Below are 21,142 nucleotides of genomic sequence, written 5' to 3' on the forward strand. Positions count from 1 at the left end.
GACAGCTAATTTCGTGGGAACTAGAAGATGCTCACATTACATAGATAGATAGATATAATACTGCAAAAAGTAACTCTTTGATTAATCACATGTAACTCCAAATAACCTAAACAAACCTCTATCTAAACAAAGTAAGCTCTGCATTAAAAAGAAATAATGTCCATGCGTATTAAAAACTAAGACTACTCTCCATACATACTATCCTTTATTATATATGATACAATACATTTTCAGAAATGAGAAAAACGTGTGTATTTTGTTTTTTGCCATGTGCACTTTAGAAATGTTGTTCTTACAGATCACAGTCTTTGTCCGATGAACTGTTCAGATGGAATCCAAACTTCAGGGTTAATTCTGTACTACTTTACTTCCCCTAATGCAATGGGCTTAGATCCTTACTTCCAGAACTATTAGGAGGAAGTAGAGAATTGAAAAACCATCATGAAGGCTATTAGACATATGTCTCTTACATATAACTATTATTACTACTATATCATTTTTAAAGTGCTACTCGACGTGCAGCACTGAACAGATACACAAAAGAGAGACCCCCTGCTCCATTGGGGTTTACAATCTAGTCAAGACAGACATACACAACAAACAATAATCTATAAGAAGTATTTGGTATTTAAAAGCAGTTTCAAACAAGTGAGTTTTTAAACTGGATTTGAATATGGCCAGAGAGGCCATATGGCAGAGCAAGATGGAAAGCGTAGAGTCAGTAGTTGGCGGTGGAGCAGAAGCACGCAGAGAAGAGTGACTTGCCTGATGAGCAGAGTTCACGAGGAAGGGTATAGGGAATAAAAAGAAAAGATAGGTAATGAGGAGCTGAAGAGTAAATACATTTATAGGCAAGTAAGAGATGCTTGAACTGTATGTGGTAGCAGACAGGGAGTCAATGTAGTGACTTGAGAAGAGTATTTCCATGGTCATAGCAGTGCTGAAGGAAGTTTAGTTATGCAGCTGAATTTTGAATAGATTGCAATGCAGAAAGAGTTCAGGAAGAGGCTCACAAAAAGCATGTCACAGTAGTCTAAGTGGGAGTTGATAAGAGAGCGGATGAGTACTTTGGTAGTATGCATAGAAAGGAAGGGATTGATTTTAATAATGTTACAGAGGAAGAACTGACACACATAATCAGTGTTTTGGATATGGGTAGAGAAGGAGATGACCCCAAGATTACAGACCATGAGAATTTGGAGGATATGAATGCCATCCACAGAGATAGAGAAAGAGGGAGTAGGGGAAGCGAGTTCTGTCTTGGCCATGTTACGTTTAAGGTGGCAGTGGGACATTCAGGTGGCAATATCAGACCAGGCAGAAATTTGGGACTGGACATTTGGTGAAATTTCAGGTGTAAAGAGCTAGATCTGAGAGTCATCAGCATTAAAATGGTACTGGAGGCTGTGGGAGAAGATCAGAGTGCTGAGGAAAGAAGTATAGTGAGAAAAGAGAAGAGGGCCCAGGATAGAGCCGCGAGGCACACTGTTCAATAGAGTAGTGGTGGAGGAAACCCTAGTCTGAATTTGGAGGCTGCAGATATACCTTTATGTATACTTAGCCTTTACTGTTTAACCTCTACCATTAATCATTGTGGGTAGATGATTCTGCAGTAAAAGGTTAACACATTTCATTATTTCTTTAAGTGAATATCTTGAAAGAGGTAGACTCATAAAGCCCTGATATATGTCTGAGCTTTCTGAGTGTGAAGAGATATTCCTGAGGTGATAGAATGGAAATGAGAGACTAAAGAGGAGTCCAAGGGAGAAGGATCTGACCTTAGGCTCTGAGAAACATCCCTTATTTAAGGACTTCTGGTTAATCATCCAGAAGGACTACTCCTCTTTCCATGGATGCTGGTGTGCCATGGAACTGATCCTAGGTGCAGATGCCTAGTCTCCTAGCCAGAGTTCTAGAAGCAGGGGCGGATTGGCCTATCTGGGCTATGGACATGCCTCGGTGGGCCAGTCAGACCAGTCTTGTGACCGGTGTCTGCGGATCTACTGCGATTATCTTCCTGACCACAGCAGTTGTACTGGTATAGTGGGAGCCTCCCTGAGGTTCCTGCTCATTTCTGGTTTTGTTTTTGTTTTTTCTTTTCCCACAGCTGCAGCCACAGTTCCATGGGCCTAGGCTTCTCATTTTATTTGTTGTATCCGAGGCTGCAGTGTGGATCTATAGGCCTGCATTTTTGTTTTTTTCTTTTCCGCAAGCTCACTGATATTAGGGAAGTAGATCCTTGAGCCGCGACAAGGTTGGTGCTTCTGCCAGGAGAGGGCCCCTGGTGGCTCTTGTCGGCAGGAGGCAGAACAGGCACAGATGGCCCCACAGGAGCTTCACCTATACCAGTCCTCGTTACCCGCAGGTTAGGCCTTTGGGTACCGGGGCCGGCAGGACTTAGGGGGGGGGCCTTTCACAGAGAGACTCCAGAAGAGGAGGTAGAGGCGGCGTTGAAATAGCTAGAGCCGAGGTGGATGGAGAACAGACGGAGTCAGAACAGGCCAGAGTTCAGGGCAGGCAGCAGGCAGGGCGAGGACGAGAATACAGGCTGGAGATCTAGGCAGACGGAGGTCTCTAAGAGTCAGAATACCAGGCGAAGGTCAGGCAGGAGGAGGTCACTCAGAGTCAGAATACCAGGCGGAGGTCAGGCAGGAGGAGGTCACTCAGAGTCAGAATACCAGGCGGAGGTCAGGCAGACGGAGGTCTCTAAGAGTCAGAATACCAGGCGAAGGTCAGGCAGACGGAGGTCTCTAAGAGTCAGAATACCAGGCGGAGGTCAGGCAGGAGGAGGTCACTCAGAGTCAGAATACCAGGCGGAGGTCAGGCAGACGGAGGTCTCTAAGAGTCAGAATACCAGGGGGAGGTCAGGCAGACGGAGGTCTCTAAGAGTCAGAATACCAGGGGGAGGTCAGGCAGACGGAGGTCTCTAAGAGTCAGAATACCAGGGGGAGGTCAGGCAGACGGAGGTCTCTAAGAGTCAGAATACCAGGCGAAGGTCAGGCAGACGGAGGTCTCTAAGAGTCAGAATACCAGGCGGAGGTCAGGCAGGTAGAGGTCAATCCGAGAGGGCAGAAAGCTGAGGGCAGGTATGGAAGACAAGGAGCAGGCAAGGGTGCTGGAACAGGAATCAGGCAGGAATGATGGAACAGGAATCACACTGGAACACTCTCTCACGGAGCAGGACCCATTGCTGAGGCGAAGTAGACAAGGTAAGGCCAGGTTTAAGTATCCAGGGTGTTTGATGTCATCACCGCACGCCGCGGGGACTTTTCCCGCTGCTGGGCCTTTAAGACTGGCAGCGTGGCGCACGAGCACACCTAGGGAGTCGGGCCCAGAGTGGTGCGTCGGCGGCGTGGGATCGCCACGAGAGCAGGCCACGACCGCGGCCTCAGTCAGGGAGAGGCAGCGGAGGTTAGTGCGGGTCTCCTGATGGTGAGAGGACCCGGCCGGCTGCGACCACTCCCCACCCCTCCCCTCACTACAGTGGCGGCAAGTGCTCCCAAGGCCTTCCTTCACACCACCCCGTTGCTCTCTTTGCCTTGTGAAGCAGCCGGCAGACCTCCTGCTGCTGCCTCACCTCTCACTTATTTCTACCGATGGCCCCCCCTTATGTTGGGGCTGTGGCAAAAAACAACCCAACCCGCTGTATTGGGCCTTTCTGCCTACCTCTTCCCACAGCAAGGCCATCAGCTGGTAGTCCTGCCTGGATCCCTCCTTCCCACTAGTGTAAGTCAAATTTTGTTTTTACATATTCAGAGGTGGCAGAGGAGAAGAAAGTGAGTGGGAGTGTGCGAGGGAGCATACCTGTCTGCTTATGTGTCAATGGGTGCAAGGCAGTATGTGTGTATGTGTATGTGTCAGCAGTTGCGACTGAACATGTGTGTGTGTCTATTTGAGCCAGTGGGTGTGACTGACGAGTGTGAGTGTATGTGTCAGAAGATGTGAGGGAGCATGTGTGTATGTGTTAGTGGGCATAAGGCAGTGTGTGTGTGTGTGTGTATGTGTCAGTAGGTATGAGGAATCATATGTTTGTATGTGCGTGTGTGTGTGTGTCAGTGGGTGCAAGGAAGGATGTGTATGTGTGTGTGTGTGGGGGGGGGGGGGGGTAGGTGTGTGTCAGTGAGCATGTGTGTGAGGGAAGAGAAAGTTTGTGCACTCACTCATCCCCACTAATCCAGAACAATCTGAGGGTGATTGGAAAGTATAGAAAGCAGTGATTTTTAAAATTCTTAACTGGTTTAATTATTGGGTTTTATCTGATGTGTCTGCTGTTTTAAAATATTTTATTGCTTTTTGGAAAAAATGTTAAAGTTTCATATGAATTTAATTACTGGATATTCAGCTGTTTTGTAATATTTATTCTTTGTATTATTATGGCTTTACTATTGCTGATTTATATTTCTTGATTTAATTATTTGATGTTTTATGAGAAATGGTGATGTTTCTTTTTTTTTCATTGTTGCACTGTTTACAGGAACTGCTTTGTTGTGGTTTCCAATTCAGCTTTTGTCTGTACATTTCTATTTATACTTTATGGTCTCTTTAGTCTGTATTTGGTGAGGGTCGATCTGTGTGAGACAGAGGTGAGGTACTCTGCTAGTGTGTAGTGTCTGTGTAGGGAACTATGGTAGCTTAGCTTGTTCTGGGTTCTAAACGGGTGTTTTAGGACCTGGTGAAATATTTGTAGCATTGCAAATTCATAGGTAGGTTATCACGGTTTGAATGCTGGCTGTTATTGCTGTTTTGGTATTGGTGTTTTACAATATTTTAATTCAGTTTCCCCAAAGGTTTCTAATAGCCCAACCCACCCCCAACATCTGTTACAATAGGCTTAATGCAATATGGGATCCAAGTGTCTCTTTATTTTTTCTTTCGCAGGGTTTTTGGTTTGGCACCACAGCAGTGCATGTAAATAAAATGTACATGCTGTAAGTGATACTTTTACCACACAAGACTGTATTTTGAATGTCCTTTTTAATGTAGGAACAATTATAAATGCATAATTTCTAATTGCGTGTGGGGAGGAAGGACCTGGGGGTACAAGGCTATAAGGTTTACCAATGTTGCCCAATACCTTGCAACAGCCTTGTCTGCCCTGGATCCATGTCGGAAAGAAGGATTCCGGCGCTGTACCACTTTGGGTCCTGTGGCTCTCTCCAGTCTCAGCCAGGGCTTCATTTTGCCTTTTAAGCCCTGCAGGAACAGACTTTACTTCTGGTCTCCCGGCCCCTCCCCTGGAGTAGGTAAGCACTGCAGAGCCCGGGGAAGCTTAAAAGCAGCAGCCTCTGTAGCACTCAGAGAAATGGGACGGCGTTGGAATGGTGGCAGGGCACTGAGAAGTGGAGGCAAGCTACAGTTTCAAAAAAAAAAAAAAAAGGTATGGGGGTGAGCCAAGAGGAAGTGCCTGGGCAGTGCTGGGGAGGCTTCTCTAGGCTGCTCTTTCCTTCTGAAAGGGTTAGCCAGCTGTGGAGGAAGTCAGTCTCCTGGCGTGGGGGTGCCAAGAAGGGTGGGGGTGGAAATGAGAAAAGGAGAGGGACAGGCCTGCTGCAGGCTGGGGAAGGGCTGGCACAAGCCAAAACATTTTACATAATGCTGTGGCAGTACTGGAGCAGGGGGTCACCTTGTGTGTCTTTGTGGTGGGGGTCTTTCTCCCTGATACGGAAAGACACCCATACACACGTTTCCTCTATGACAGACTCATACACAGAGCAAGAGTGAGTATGTGGATGTCTTCGTGTCAGAGAGACACCCTCTCTCAGACACAATGTGGGTGTCTGAAAGACCGTGCGTGGGGGTTTGTGTCTGAGAGACTGTGTATGTGTCTGACTCTGGCTGGCTCTGTGGTTGTCACATTACTTGGCAACTGGTTCAAGAGCTAATTGGTTGGCAAGAGGCTTTATTAATACCAGACCATGAATCCAAGATATACACAGTATGAGAGATGCAGGGCTGGCGTGAGCATTAGGTGGGACTAGGTGGTTGCCTACAGCACAGGAAATGGGCAGGGCACCATCATTGGATGTGAGGACACCATTTTGGAAATGCACAAAAGAGATGAGAGCGGTCACGGCGCACGGAGCAGATGGAGGTGGTGTATGTGACATGGAGGTACGCCGTTTTGGAGATTCAGAGAGAGAGAAAGAGAGAGCCACTTGACACTGTGACATTACTGCCTAGGGTGGTTGGAGATCCTCACACCGGCACTGGAGAGATGTATTTAGACTTGGGCCAGATGGCAACCGATTGCATGGATGGAAGAGAGCCCACAGCTCTGTTTGCTCACCCCTGCTCTAGGGTGAGTTCTACTACTTAGTTATTTAGGAAAAAATGTTAAATTTATGTTGCAGATTTTTGGGCTCCAGGTCACATGATGTACCTTTGTACTTTTGTAGGGTAGGCTTGGTGTTGTTTTGGGAACTGTTGAAACACTTCCTGCAGGGAAAGCACAAAAGAGAATCAGACAGATACCAATTGGGCCAGCTTTGAAAAAAATCCACCAAACTCATATTTTCCTGCAATCCGCCCCTGTCTAGAAGGGACAATGGACACCAACATAATCCAGAACAATTTCCTGCCAGAAAAAGTCCTCTGCGGATGAATTCAGGGCTACAAGTGAGTAATTTGTGGAATCAAGCTGGAGGTTTTGTTTTCTTTCTTTGATTACTAGAGAGAGATGCTGAAGTTCTAATGGCTGTGCTGCTGTCAAGGTTTGGGATCTGTGTACCCAAGGCTTTCTTAAGATTTCTGCAGTTTGGATCCTGTGACTTATCTAGTGTTTTGTGTTGTATTGCCTGTTTCTTCAGAATATGAAATAAAGTTTACATTCAAGTTGGAACCATAAACTATTGTGTGACTCCCTTTGTGAATCCCAGGGTTGTGGGTTTAAGCAAAGAAGAGGCATTGTTAAGAAGTTCTGGAAAGGATTGTTGAAGTTCCACTTTGGGGAGGGTTAGACAGCCAGAGAGGGGGAAAAGGTGCTCATTTTTCTTTTCCCTGTCTTGCAAGAGATTATAACTTCCTCGTTTTGTCTGATCCCAGTCCAACATTTTCCCTGATCACTTTTTAAATTCACAGACTTGGTGCCTGGACAGAAACTCCCAACAAACAGGACTCTTTCATTTTTGTGTTCACCTAGCAAGGTTTATATACATAGTTCAAAGAAACAGTGCTGTAGTTAATGTAGGCTATGATGGCTTGCAAGAAGGTGATCCATCTGAAGTCAGAACTGACTGAAAACAACTGTATCCCCAGTCAACCTCCGGAAGAAACCAAGACAGGAAATGAAGAGCATGCAGCATATTCCCTTTGAAAAGAAACAGTATTTGCCCAACTTTGCAGCTGCTTTTTGTGTGTAGTTTTTTTTTCTAGATAAAAGTACCCATGTTCTTTTGAAAATTCAAAAGTACATTTACACTTGCAACCCTCTCTCCAAATTCGGCCCCCAAAATGCCTCCTTTTGCTGCAGGCAAAATCACATGTGTTGAGCCACACCATGTGTAATTCTATTAAAGATCCCATTTCCACAGTTAAAAAACCATTTACTTGTGGAAATGGGTTTTGAAAATTGCCCTCTTAATGTTGTTAGTGACTGTGCACATGGCAGGCACTGATTGAAATGATCCCTGGAAGAGGAGAAACTGGAACTCGTAAACCCCAAAGCTGCAGGATCAACAACCCCTACATCTAGGAAGTGACGAGTTGTGGTATTTGGTGACTCCTTGCTGAGGGGGTACAAAGCAACCATCTGCTGAAAACAATTGTACACCCGGAGGTGGTCTGTCTGTTGGGTGCCAAGATCCAGGGGTGGATTGGCCTATTGGGGCTTCAGGCAAGCCCCTGTGAGCCGGTCAGGCTAGTCATGTGGCTGGTGTTGATCGCAGCGGCCCTGTCTTTTATTCCATCCAGGAACTTTCTCTCTTTAGCATGCCCTGATGTTTCTCTTACCCAGTCAATATTGGGATAATTGAAATCTCCCATTATTACTGCACTACCAGTTTGGTTAGCTTCCCTAATTTCTCTTAGCATTTCACTGTCCGTCTCACCATCTTGACCAGGTGGACGGTAGTATACCCCTATCACTATTCTCTTCCCTGACACACAAGGGATTTCTACCCATAAAGATTTGATTGTACATTTAGTCTCATGCAGGATCTTTATCCTATTGGACTCTATGCCATCCTAGACATAAAGCACCACTCCAACATCAAAATGCTCCTCTCTGTCATTGTGATATAAATTGTACCCTGGTATAGCACTGTCCCATTGGTTATCCTCTTTCCACCATTTCTCTGATATGTCAATGAAGTTTATGTCATCATTCACTGCTAAACACTCTAATTCTCCTATCTTACTTGTTGGACTTCTGGCATTAGCATACAGACATTTCAAAGTGTTTTTTGTTTGTATTTTCATTCTGCTTTTCAGTTGTTAAAGATAAATTGGAATTTTTTAATTCAGGTAAGTTTTTAATTACAGGCACTTGGGCTACTCTTGTTATTAGTTCAACCTCTCTGTTAGGATGTCCGAACTCTAATGCATCATTAGTATCCTTTGAAGATACTTCCCTCCGAACCATGCGTTGCTGAGCGACTGTCGGCTTTCCCCTTTATTCTAGTTTAAAAGCTGCTCTATCTCCTTTTTAAAGTTAGCCCTAGCAGTCTGGTTCCACCCTGGTTAAGGTAGAGCCCATCCCTTTGGAAAAGACTCCCCCTTCCCCAAAAGGTTCCTCAGAGTCTGTACCAGTCTCTGGTGAGACCTCATTAGGAGTACTGTATAGAATACTGGATATTGCACCTTCATAAGTCTGTAAACCAGTTGGACTCAGTCTAGGGGGCAGCTATTAAAGAGATCTCTTCATCATACGTGGAAAAAGACTTAAAGTTCTAAACGTGTATATCCTGGCGGAAAGGAAAGAAAGGGAAGATATTTAAATACCTCCAAGGAATAAATGCACAGGAGGCAGACCTCTTTCAATGGAAAGGAGACTCTAGAACAGGGCTACCTAAACGTTTAGCCAATGTGACCCCCATTTTAGCACTTAAAAATTCACATGACCCTAGAGAATGACCAAAACAAATTAACAGGTTTGCGATTCCCTTCCAAACAATCACTCATTCTCACTTTCCTCTGCATTTCAGCTGATCCCCTCTCAATCTCTACCGCATCCAGAGGACCTCCTCTCTAACTTTCACTCCTCTCCAAACCCATCCTCTGCAGGCCTTTTTGCTTTGCCCAGCATATCCTCTCTCACCCAAGTCCTTCTTGTAACCTCCATCTAATCTTATTTCCTCCTTCTTACCCCATGTCCTATCCCCGATCCTCTCCTTACTCATCCCTATCCCCTTTCTCGCCTCCCAGCCTTACTTTCTCTCTTCTAACCTTTTTCTCACATCCCCCCCCATTTGATTCCCTCTCATTCCCAACCTCCTTTTATATCCCCTCCTCTCTCACTGTCCACAGACAATCTGCTCCACCTCAAATCTCTCCCTTCAAGTAGCACCTTCTCCAAACATCCACCTGGCCAGGATCAGTGTAATATTTTCCTTCAGGCCCTGGACAAAAGGTGGATGATAACTGGTGGGAAGAAAGGTCTGGTTGAGGACAGGAAAAAATGTCCTCTTGGGTAGGTTCAGTGAAGGGTGAGAAGAGAAAAGCAGTAGCAATCTCCACTCTCCATGTACATAGTTCTACCTTCCCCTCATGGCTGATTCCAAGCCTGACAGTAATCTGCAAGTGGCAACAGCATTACTAATGAAAATCAGCATAGGGCTTGTGGGCTAGTGCAAGCTCACAGGCCCTGCAGCAGCCCTGATCCTTCCTTGTGCAGGGCTTCATGTTACCACAGAAACTCAAGCAAGAACTGTGCCACTGCAGCACTTGTGAGCATGTGTTGGCTCACTGGCCTCATGCTGACTTTCACTACTAATGCTGCTGCTGCTTCTGCCTGAAAAGTGCTGCCATTTGAGGTACATGTGACCCCAGCTGAAGATTTTGTGACCCTACTTGGGGTCCCAACTCCCAGTTTGGAAAGCCCTGCTCTAGAATGAAGGATCATGGGATAAGGATAAAAGGGAGAAGACTCAGGAGTAATCTAAGGTAATATTACTTTACAGAAAGAATGCTGGACACATGGAAAAATCCTCCCAGATGGTGGAGATGAGGACAGTATCAGAATTCAAGAAACATGGGACAAGCACATGTTGCACACCCCGTCCGCGCCTGGCCCACGCACGGGCCTGCTCACCTCGCTAGCTCCTCTGCAGGTCACAGGTTGGCCTCCCCAGTGGCAGCCGCGAGCTCCACCAGGCCTCGGCGTCCCATGGCGGCGGTCGCCGGACCTTCCACTGCGCACCAGGCCTCACGCCAGAGTTCGGCGTCCCCAGTGGTGTTGACCACGCCCCTACGCGCGCGTGCGGACCACCCAGCCTCTTGTAGGGCCAGGGGCGGGTCCTAGCTCTGCAGCACACCCTGATTGAACGTACAATATAAGGAAGTCCCTGCCTGCACTTCCTTGCCTTGGCAATCGGGTCGGCACTGTAAGTGTACTAGTTTGCTTCCGCATTCACAGTCTTGTTCCAGTCTTGTTCCAGTTTTGTTTCAGTCTCGTTCCAGCCTCGTTCCAGCGTCCTACTGTTCCAGCGTCCTAATGTTCCAGCCTTGTCCAGCATCCCTCTGTTCCAGCGTCTGTCTGTCCTGTCTCCCAGGTAGTACCCTCGGACTGTCTTTCTGGTACTAACCTCGGCCTGCTCCTTGACCATTCTGTTTGCTGCCTGGATCCTGACCTCTGCCTGCCTTGTGACCTCATCTGACCTCTGGAACCTGACCCCTGCTTCGTTGACTACTCCTCGGACTGTCCCTCGAATTCTGACCTCGGCTGCCTTTGACCACGTCTCCTGATTCTGGCTTTGTCCCTTGCCTTGTCATCACTTACACTGTTCGTGGGCACGCCTCTCTACTACCTCTCCGGGAGACCCTGCGAGGCGCACCTAAGTCCAAGCAGCCAGGTCCCTACAGGCTCCACCCAGGGGGACTGCGGGCTTCCAGTGGTGAAGCTCATCCTAGCCTCTGTCTCCTCCTGTGCTCCGTCCCCTGGGAAAAGGTGCTTCCTGGTCCCTACCAGGAAGCCGTTCTCCACTGCTCCAGGACAAGGGTCTACCACCAAGCGCAACAGGACAGGCTCACTAAGAAAGAGGAAGGGACTATAAAATAGGAATGTGTAGCCCCAAAATTTTCAGTTCATTTATTTTCATTTTGGTTTTTTTAATTCATTTAGTTTAATGGGTTTTTTTGGTTTGGTTTATTTGTAAAACCAAAAATAAACATTAACAATAAAAATCCCCAAAACAAAAGAAAAGCCCAAACCGATAAAAAAAATAAAAGGATCTCCATCACTAACGGTTGGGCCTTCCAAAGATACCGGGTTTGGGGATCTTCCACCCCAGGCCCATTTAACATTGTCCTAGATCCTGGTTACCAAAGGGCTGGAGCAATGCCCAGTCACTTTTGCTAGCTCCTGATGCTTTAAAAATGGCACCATCCACCTGGAAAATGACTCCAAAGTGGAGTCACTTGGTACTTTCCTCCAGTGTGGCTGACACCATTTTGATGTACGGACATAAAAATGTAAGTCTTACTTCAAATTGGTGCCATCTGGTGGAAGGAATATTACCTTCTTGGCACCCCCACACCAGGTGGAAGGCAATTAAGTGATGTCACTTTGGCGCCATTCTCCTGGCAGATGGTGCCATTTTTAAAGCACCATGACCTGCGTAGGAGCAACTGGGCATTGCTCCAGCCCTTTTGCAACTAGAATCTGGGAAGAGGGTAATTGTGGGCTAGGGTAAGAGCTCCCCAGTCCAGACACTTTTAAATGGTGAGGAGACGGGAACATGGCCTCAGTCTGGTTCCGGGAAGGCCCTGGCTCAGGCTAGATCCTGGAGCCAAGCTGAGCTTGGTTTAGCCCCTGACACTGGATTTAGATCTAGGGCAGTCCAGATTATTAACCCCCCCTTGTTGTATCTATCCCTCCTTCCCCAAGTTATTTAGTTATCTGCTTTGTTACTGTGTTACATATTGTTCTTTGTAAAGGCCTCGCCTATATATTCCTTGTTATAAGTTACTTGTAAACCGGCACGATGTGCAAACGGTTGCCGGTATATAAAATAAAATAAATAAATAAAATAAAAAATTATTATTTTGGCTTGGGGAGGCCCAGTTAAGACTGCTGAAGGCCCTTTTTTTTTTCTTTAAAATGCCACAAATATGAAAATACCCCCAAAATTTGGGGGTATTTTCATATGAGGCTATTTTTGGTTCATTATATTTGGAGCAAACCTAAAAGGGCCTCATTCTTTCATTTTTGACATATGTTAGAAAGGAATTCATATCCCTACTATAATGCTCAGTAGGTGATATAGATAGTTAGATTGAATGGGTCATGTGGTCTTTATCTGTCATCATTTTCTATGTTTCTTTGTTTTTAGCCAAGAAACTCTCCTAGTCTTTCCCTCAGTGTGAGAACTACATCATAGTAGAATAAGAATGGAAATTTAGAACATGATAGATTGAAGTCTTTCAATCAGTCAGGTCTTTGGAATTCTATGCCTCATGATCTAAGTCATACGAAGGATTATTTAGGTTTTAGAAAGCTTTTAAAAACATGACCTTTCTCTAGGTAAGGAGACTATGGTTTATCAAGATCAATGGGCTTAGATTTTCTTTTGTTGTGATTTTTCTGGAATTTATATAGATGAGAGTTTATCTAAGTATACTTTATTTACTCCTTAGTCTCTAACAAGGAAGAGTAATTTATGTATCAATTGATTTGTTGAATTAACCTAATTCATGTCTGTACTTATGTGGTTGAGGACATCATTGATGCTGTTAAGGAATTTGGATTAGATTGGTTTTACCAAGTGTTTTGTAAATTTGCATGATTTACAAAATTTGTCTCATTTGTTTATATTAAATTATATATTTGCAATTGTATTCAGCTTTGATTTATTTTGTAAAGGCGGAATATAAATATTGAAATTTAAATTAGACAGCCCATGCAGAAATTGCAAAACATCTCTCCCTCTAGAAATAAAACCCTGTCTTCCATGCCTTGGTTAAGCAGACTGTAGTGTTCAGAGGCTAACAGGGCCCTCCTGTGAGCCACTGCACTTCCCCCAGTTGCTGGACTCCCGCTTCCCTTCTCCAATCCTGGGACGCCCTTCCTAAACCTAGTGAGAAGCCATGCAATGAAGCAGCAGGGTACCACTCTCCTCAAGTATGGCAGGATGCCACTGAGACCGCTAGGTTCTACTCCTCTTAGGGATTGCGTAATGACCTCATCTGATTTAAAGGACCAGCAGCAAGAAGACTCAGGAAGTGCCCTCTGATGACATTACTCCTTAGTCACATAAAAGACCCTTGCAGATGCTTCTCCAGTGCCTCGGCAATAGGTTGACTACCTAGGTAGTAGCAAGTTGCCTCATCATTTTTCTTTGTTCCTGTGTTCCTGGTATTCGTTCCTGTGCTCCTGATCTTCATCTTGTCAGTTCCTGAGTTCCCTCAACTTGTCTTTATAGTCCGTCTTCAGTTCTTCATCTTTGTAGTCAGTCTTCAGTTCTTAGTTGTTCTTTTCCTCTGCCTGTGTTATTCCTTGCCTTTCTGCCTGCCTACCCATCCTGCATGCCCTTGGATTTCATAAGGAAAACATTACCTTCCATGTCATAAACAGAACCATCCATCCTTTTATGCTGGGATTTCCCTGGCTTCAGCTACACTCTCCACAGTTTGACTGGACTACAATGCAACTCACCCACTGTGGGCCACAGTGCCATGGTTCTTGCTTGGGATGAGTAGAACTCTTGCGCCATCTTTCCTTAGCTGCTATCCTTCTGGGCCTCCCTCTACCCTACAGTGATTATGAGGACATTTTTTAAAAGAAAAAGGAGGAGACATTGCCATCCTATAGGGAGTTTGATTGCACAGTATCGAGTTAATCCTGGGAACCGTGCCTCCACGGGGTAGGGTATACCCCTTGCCTCTTCCTGAGACCAAGACTATGTCTGAGTATATCCATGAGAATCTTTACTGGGGGCTTCATACAGTGGTCTATATCCCCAGCAGGTGCCAGTTTCTTTTTTGTGGGAAAATAGGATGGCTCCCTCAAGCCCTGTATTGATTACCGGAGGCTGAACTCCATTACTATGAAGGAACAGAATCCTTTATCATTAATATAACAACCTTTTGACCATCTCCAAGGGTCAAGGATCATTTTGAAACTAGACCTCTGAGGAGCCTACAACCTGATCTGAATCAAACCTGGGGATGAATGGAAGACAAAATTCAACACACAGGATGGATTACAAATATTGGATAATGCTCTTTGGGCTATGCAACGCGCTTGCTGTCTTCCAAAAGATGATGAATGAGATATTCCTGGATTTTCTCTACATCTGTGTTGTTGTATATCTCAATGACATCCTCATTTTTTCCAAGGAACTCAACTCCCATCACTGTGATGTACATCTGGTTCTTTAGTGACTGCAGAAAAACACTTATATGCAAACTGGAGAAGTGCCTATTCAAAAAAGAATGTCTCTTTCCTGGGATATATTGTATCCAACAGATACTTCCATATAGACCCAGACAAGGTCAAGATTATCAAGGAATGGCCCCAACTGATAGGGCTCTGGGCCCTGCAAAGATTTTTGGGCTTTACCAACTATTATCGAAACTTTATTGCCAATTAATCTAAGATCACCACACCTCTAACGTCCCTCACCTTCAAGGGAGCTAGCATGAAGGTTTGGCCTCGTGAAGCCATAGCAGCCTTTCAAGAATTAAAGGATGCCTTCCTACAGAAACCCTGTCTTCACCATCCAGTTCAGGTACTCCCTTTCATCGTGGAGGTAGATACCTCCACCATGGGTGTAGGGGCTATCCTGAGCCAGTATTCACCTAAGGGGGTTCTCCATCCTTACTCCTTATTTTCAAGGATGTTCTCACTAGCTGAGTGCAACTATGGTATTGGGGTCAGGAAGTTCCTTGTAATCAAGCTAGAGGGTGTGCAGCACCATATTGCCATCTACACAGATCATAAGAATCTGGAACACTTTCATCATGCCTAATAGCTGAATGAATGACAGGCTTGTTGGTCCCTGTTCTTTGCACACTTTTATTTTGAGCTGAGGAATTGTCCAGCTCTCAAGAACATCTGGGCAGATGCCCTTACATGCTCCTTCTAGGTATAAGATGTCCAAGAATCTCCCTGGAACATGATTGACTCAGCCAGGATCCTCCTAGATACTTCCATGACCATCCTACCAAGGAAGATGGTCGCTCCCTCAAACTCAGAGAAAAGGTAATGAAATAGTCCCACAACTTCCATGTTACCCTGGTCAGGCCCAAATCCTCGCACTGCTCCAACATTACTATAGGTGGCTTCAAATGAAGCAAGATGATTTGGCCTACATGGATTCTTGTCCCACCTGTGCATAGCAGAAAGCTCTGTCGGGGTTGTTACAGCTGTTGACAGGCCCCAGGAAACTCTGGATTCATTTGTCCACTGATTTTATAGTGGATCTCCCAGTCTTAAATGGTGCCACTGTAGTTTGAGTGGTGACTGTCTGCTTCTCAAAGATGGCTCACTTTATTCCACTCCTTGGGCTCCCTTTTGCACCAGAACTGGCACGCCTGTTTATGCTCCACATCTTCCATCTGCAAGGAATACCCAAAGATATTGTATCTGACTGGGGAGTTCAATTTAAGGCCAGATACTGTCAATCATTGTGTAAGAAATTCTGCATCACCCTGGACTTTACTACTGCATACCATCCTCAGGGAAATGGTCAGTCTGTGCGTACAACTGAACACTCAAGATTTTCCTCCGGGCCTACACCAACAAATCCCTTCTGCCCTGGGCAGAATTCTTGCATAACTTACACATCTGTAGTGCCATTGGCTCCACTGCATTAACCCTGCTGCACTTACCCTGACTGATGGAACCCTGATGCTCTTCTCCAACGCCAGGCCACCCCTCCTAAACGTGGTGGGAATCTGCCCCACAATGCAGCAGGACACCTCTCTTTTTCAGTGCTGGACCCTGCTCCTGTTAGGGTACTTGTACTGCCCTCACCTAATTTAAAGGGCCAGTGGTGAAAGACTCAGGAGTTACCCTCTGATGACATTACTCCTCAGCCACATAAAAGGCCCTTGAAGACACCTCTCCAGTGCCTTGGCAATAGGTCAACTACATTGGAGGCAGCAAGTTGCCTCACTGTGTTCCTGGTCTTCGTTCTTGTGTTCATGATCTTCATTCTTGTCTTCCTGATCTTCATCTTGTCTTCGTTCCCGAGTTTCCTCGTCTTGTCTTCGTAGTTAGTCTTCAGTCCTTGTCTTCGTGGTCAGTCTTCAATTCTTTATCTTCGTGGTTAGTCTTCAGTTCTTCAGTGATCTTCTCCTCTGCCTGTGCTGTTCCTTGCCCCCTTGCCTGCTACCCATCCTGCCTGCCCTCAGACAGATCTCTGGCCCTCACCTTGGCTTACCCAAATTTGACTCTGATTGAACTCTGCCTACCACTGACCACTGCCTGCTTCTCATCTACAATTGAATTCCGCCTGCCACTGACCACTGCCTGCCCAACCTGAATGCCGCCTGACCTAACTCTGACTCCGACTCTGACTCTGCCTGTATTCAGCCTGCCCTGGTCTCTGGCTTTTACTCAACTACTGATCTTCATCTCTCCAGAGGCCTGTGCCTAACTCCTGCCGTCCCCGGCACCAGAGGGCTCAACCTAAGGGGAACGAGGGATGGTACAGGTGAAGCTCCAGTTGGGCCTTTGCCACAACCAGCTCTGCCAGCCGACAGTGGGGACCTGCAGGGCTCCTCCCTGCAGGTAGTGTCAACTCCACCTTGACCTAGGGGTCCACACCCACAACACAGATCATCCTTGCAGTACTGACAGTGAGTGGATATGAAGGTCTACCTTTTTTATTTCTCTTGAGGGGCTGTGGTTTCCTATGATAATTTGCATTTCTTGCATGGTTAAAGTATCACAAAATATGTGTTTCTAATTCAAGAATTAGTTATTGTGCCTTTCCAGGCAGTAGATATGATACTATGTTATCATGTTTACATGTTATTTTTCCATATTTTTTGTATGTAGACTCCCCCATCCAAATAGAAATATGAGAGGGTGTAGTGCTGGTTAAGGAGCACAGTGCTTGTCTCTTGGGAAAAGGGATCAATGGATGAGTGGGTCAAGTAGATGGTACATTGGACCCAGGCCCAGAAGCGAGAGTGGGGGTTTCTTTTTCCTGAGCTGAACAGGGAACCAAGTCACATTGAACTTCCCTCTATGAGCCCCTTCTGATTACTCATCATCTTTATCCCCATAAACTCATACCTGTAGAACGAAAGGGACTCATTCCATGATAAACAAATCAACTTAAACTTCTGATTTTTCCTGCAGTCATCATTTATAATAAAGAAATGCTTTAAAATGAACTAATTAGGAGTTCATAGGCTTCCACATTCAGGGCAGCAGCATACAAATTTCAAACAGAACAACTTCTCACTCATCTTGTCTAATACAACTATTGCTCTCCCCAAAAGATATAGATCCCTTTTCTCTTTGTAATTCTAATGTCACATTAGCTTCTATTTGATCCATAATACCAATTCCCCTCACAGAAATCAATCTTACATCTTTGGCATCTTCCAATATACCCTCAACACTCAGAAATATCCTTGAGACTTGACAGAGATTTCCTTGGATTCTCACCATGTAAACCTTCTTGGAACCCCCCCCCCCCCTTTCCAGGTCTTCTATGACTGTGGGAACAAATGCTACTTCTTCACGGACTCAATTTGGGTCACCTAGCTATTTCCCCATAAGGAGAAACATATTTGGGCTTTTCCTTTTGAGGGGGAAAGCCCCTGCAGAGCCCCTCCTGGAGGAAAGGCAATCCGGGCCATCCACTCCCCTACATGAGTTTTTCAAAAGAAGAACCCCCCCACACACACCGTACCTTGGAAATGAGCTATATGGTCCCCATAACCACTCTGCCTAGAAGATCCCTTCTGAAACCGTTAAAGGAGGCCCCACCTAGAATCCAGCTACTCCTCCTGGCCCCTCAGTCATATGCATCGTGTAATTTTACGATGCATGTGGCAGTTCAATGAAATAACCCCATAGAATTTTTTTTTTCAACGCTCAGCATTACACAACATCACATAAATGCACAAGCAAAGTTGAAAGGTACTCCCCCACCCAAACTCTCCAGCCAGCAAGTTTCCAGTACCACAGGTCCAAATTAGTGAGCTCCATCCCTGGCACATAGAGCAAACACATTCATTTTTTATCTTGCAATCATTTTGGTATTTTGCCCATAGTGACCTTACCAAAATTATTACACTATATTGCATCTACCCCTCAGTGTCAGTCTCTGTACAATATATGAGTTAAACAACATTGATTTTTTTAGACAGAGGGTTATTTGTAGAGAAAGATTTGATGATACAGAGCAAAATGCATAACAAGCAAACAATTTCTAGTCCTCATTTTCATTTGCTGATTTGTAGTGTGCCAATAACTTGGCAGTTTCTGCTTGCTCTAAGAAATTGCTCTCGGGGTACAGATTTTGAGCAGCAATCAGTGAAAAAGCAGGACTTAATTTCAGCAAGAGGGTATAATTAAGATTTTCTGGAACCAGCATTTGAAAGGGCTAAACGTACAGACAGAAAAGTATTATTATCTGCCAGAGTGAAAACAGAAATCAGAAACATAATTCTTTGCATTTTATCTCTAACTATCCCAAACCGTCTCCTCAAACTGAACCAATTCTGAAGAAGCAATGGACCATTTATCATTCAGATTAATACCTAAGGACATTGTTGGAAACCAAGCAAGATTTACATGCTGATGGTGCCAAATTCTGTATACTGAGCTTGCACATAGTCTGATACCGACCAGCATTAACCAGAGACAATGAATCCCTCATTGACCTTTTATTTCTTTTACATGTGAAATATATATGTTGCTACACGGAAACCTTCAAACCTTTCCCTTAGGACTTGATTATTCATCCCCTTTCTTCTTTGGCTCTAAAGTGTGAATGACTTCAAATATTTGAGTTTTGATGCATAGCAAGTATTGAAAAGTGGGCACTCTGGAGAAATTGGGGTGGCCAAAAAGATATTTACCACCACTCAAAATAATTTGGGGCATTGTAGGAAGTTGTTGTGATATATACTGTTAGCTTCGTGGACCCTTGGGCCGATCGGAACCAGGAGATGGAATACCTAGAGAGGTAGGGGCACCGGTTCCAAACGGGAGGCGGCGAAAGCAGGCTCGCGGACTACCGGGAGAAAGACACGAAGGGCCCTATGCGACCAAGGACCAGGAGATGAAGCTGACCCGGTGGGAGAGGTGCTTCGCCCTGGAAGCCGGTACTCCCCCGAGAGGAGCTCGTAGGAGTCCGGCCGCTGGGACTTAGGCGGTTCACCCTGGAAGCCGGTGTCCCCCCGGGAGGAGCCCGTAGGAACCCGGCCGCTGGGACTTAGGAGATCCCTATCGATGGAGAAGTAGCTCACCAAGCCCGGGTCAGGTGTCGGAGAATCGCTGTCAGCCGGTCCGCGTCTAGAGCCAGAGAAGTCGTTGTCCGCCAGTCCAAGTCGAGATCCAGAGAAGTATCGTAAGCCAAGCCGAGTCGAGAGCCAGAAGACACCGAAGCCGAACCAGGGTCAGAAGCCAAGAAGAACCACAAGCCAAACCGAAGTCGAAAACCAGAAGATCAAAGTGACGAGCAGGAACACAGCAACTGGGAGCAGGACGAACCTGGGAACCTCGTTGCAAGGCAATGGCTTGGCTGTACTGCAGGGTTTTTATACCCTGCAGCGTCTGACGTCACCCGGGAGCTTCCCCTGCCAATTTCCTGTGCTGGCCCTTTAAGGCCAGCTGAGAGACGCGCGCGTGCGTCTAGGGGGCGGGGCCAGCCGCCGAGGAACGCCGACGGATCGGAAGAGGCCGGGACGCGATGCCAGAGGGCCCTGCAGGCCCGAGTGAGGTCGGGACAGGCCGGGGGCGCAGCGCCCGCGGTCCCTGTAGGCCTGGGAGGCCGGAGCCAGCGACGCTACCGCCGCGGGGTGAGTGTCGGTCCCGGGGGCGCCCCGGGATCGCAACAGTACCCCTCCTCCTACGGCCCCCCCCAGGAGGACGCGGCTTGTCCGGGTGCGCCCTATGAAACTGGAGGAGAAGGTCTTTGTCGAGAATGTGCGAGGAGGGCTCCCAAGAGTTCTCTTCAGGACCGTACCCCTCCCAGGAAAGGAGATACTCCCAGTGTCGACGACGGAACCGAACATCCAGGACCTCCTGAACCGTGTACGTGGCTCCAGGGTCAGTCGCAACAGGAGTGGGCTCCGGAGGCTGAGGTCGCAAGTGGGAGTGGACCACTGGTTTGAGAAGAGAGACGTGGAAAACATCATGAATCTTCAGCGTGGATGGGAGGCGTAACCGATAGGACACTGCTCCTATGCGTTCAGCTACCGGGAAGGGGCCGATGTAGCGAGGCGCCAGTCTCATGGAGGGAGTCCGCAGCTGAATGTGTCTGGTGCTCAGCCAGACCTTTGTCCCGGGTAAGAAGACAGGTGCGGGGCGTCGAGACCGGTCTGCATACTTTTTGAACCGGGCCGTGGTCTTGTGAAGTCTCTCCTGGGTGGAGAGCCAGAGCTGATGGATCTGCTCCGCTGTCAGCTGTGCTGCCGGGGAAGAGACCGTCGCAGGTAAGGGCAAAGGAGGTTTGGGTACTTTCCCGTAAACCAGTTGGAAGGGGGACTGTAAGGTGGCCGAGTGTTTGTGTCGGTTATAAGAAAACTCGGCCCAGGGAAGAAGCGAGACCCAGTTGTCTTGGAGGTCCCCCACGAAGGCTCGGAGAAAGGCCTTGAGAGTACGATTTGTCCGTTCGACCTGGCCGTTACTCTGCGGATGAAATGCTGTAGTTAGGTCCAGCTGTACCCCGAACTTCCTGCAAAGAGCCCTCCAGTACTTTGCTGTGAACTGGGGGCCTCGGTCTGAGGTAAGGTGCAAGGGCAAGCCATGTAGCCGAAAGATATGGTGGACAAACAATGTGGCCAGTTCAGGAGCCGAAGGCAG

This window comes from Rhinatrema bivittatum, chromosome 1, assembly GCF_901001135.1.
Source record: "Rhinatrema bivittatum chromosome 1, aRhiBiv1.1, whole genome shotgun sequence".
Classification (NCBI taxonomy): Eukaryota; Metazoa; Chordata; class Amphibia; order Gymnophiona; family Rhinatrematidae; genus Rhinatrema; species Rhinatrema bivittatum.